Source organism: Trichechus manatus, unplaced genomic scaffold, assembly GCF_000243295.1.
Source record: "Trichechus manatus latirostris isolate Lorelei unplaced genomic scaffold, TriManLat1.0 scaffold00215, whole genome shotgun sequence".
Classification (NCBI taxonomy): domain Eukaryota; kingdom Metazoa; phylum Chordata; class Mammalia; order Sirenia; family Trichechidae; genus Trichechus; species Trichechus manatus.
In genome coordinates, this window is record NW_004444151.1 from 3,898,908 (window position 1) to 3,900,499 (window position 1,592).

Genomic DNA, 1,592 nt, shown 5'->3' on the forward strand with positions numbered 1-1,592 from the left:
CATTCCCCAGAATCTTGTCAGCACTGTCCCCATTTCCGCCCTGGTTTCCCTGTCTCCTTTTGTCCTAATTTTCTATCCCTTCATGCCTACTCATCTTTGCTTTTGGGCAAATGTTGCCCTTTTGATCTCGTTTAATTGATTGTTCTAAGGAGCGCATTCCTCTCGGGTGTTACTGGTTTATTTTATGGACCTGTCTATGGTTTGGCTGAAAGGTGCCTACCTCAGCTTCCTCATAAACCTCATTATAAATCCCACAGCAGATCCTAGCACACAGTCCATGCTCACTTAGATTGTGGCCTCTTGAGCCAGTGGGGACAGTAGAGACGTTGTTTAATCCCCGACCTCATTTCGTACAGGGCCACATTTAAATCACCTCTGATCAGTGTTTTCCCCATATTGGGATAAATTTAAAACTGCTGTAAAAAATGATAAAATTTTCCCTCAAATATATTCTCCAAACCTGAGGGACTAATCTAAAACAGGCTAAATAAAATTGCAATATATGAAGCCCAGATGGGAGGGTCTCAGTTTTACACTTTGGATATTCACCTTTGGAGCTGCCTTCCCAAGCAGTTTTGGGTACACACGGGAAGGTATTACATTCCATGGCAACACAGAGCTCAAACAGTTTACTATCTACAAACCGAAACCAGTTGCCGTTGAGTCGATTCCGACTCATGGTGATCCCATGTGTGTCAGAGTAGAACTGTGTCCATAGCGTTTTCAGTGGCCGATCTTTCAAGAAGTAGATTGCCAGGCCTTTCTTCCAAAGCATCTCTGGGTGGATTTCAACTCCCAACCTTTCAATTAGTTGCTGAGTACTCCACTGCTTACCCCACTCAGGGACTCCTTTACTATCTGCAGGATCCTGATAGTATACACTGTGTTTAAAGTCTAATCTTACATACATGTAGAAAGAATGTTCTACTTTACGTCTATGTCCTAGGAAGGAAAGGCTTTACAAGCAAATTAGGGCTATGTAACAGCCCCACTTTGGAATCACAGAATATTCGAGATGGAAGGGACATGAACACTCCTACAACTCCCTCATTTATAGTCCAAAAGCCCAGAGTGATGATGTATCTTATCAGAATTACATGCCAGTTGGTGCTATAACGGGTAACTTTTGTTTTTGAGTGACCACTTTACAATTAGACAATTTTCATTTTAAACTCATGTTCCAAGGTAACTAAATTTAAGAGATCCAATTTATCTCTTTTTTGAGAAATCTGAGTTCCCTTACTAACAGCTGGTAATAACTAGGCTTCAACCAAGGATAATTTAGTGGAAATAATTTGTGTTGAGCAATACAATTTTAAATCTGACACAAAACTGACCAACATGCACTTTCTTCCTTGTTCTTTCATTCTTGACAGTAGTGACTGTTACTGTAAAGCCCTATGCTAAAAGCTTTGTATTTCCTCATCCAACCTCAGCCATCTGAGTTAAGCATACATCTCTATTTTATAGTTGAGGAAATGGAGGTTGAGAGAAGTTAGGAAACTTGCTTGTCGTCTTAGTCATCCAGTGCTGCTACAGCAGAAATACCACAAGTGGATGGCTTTAACAAAGAGAAATTTATTTCTTCACAG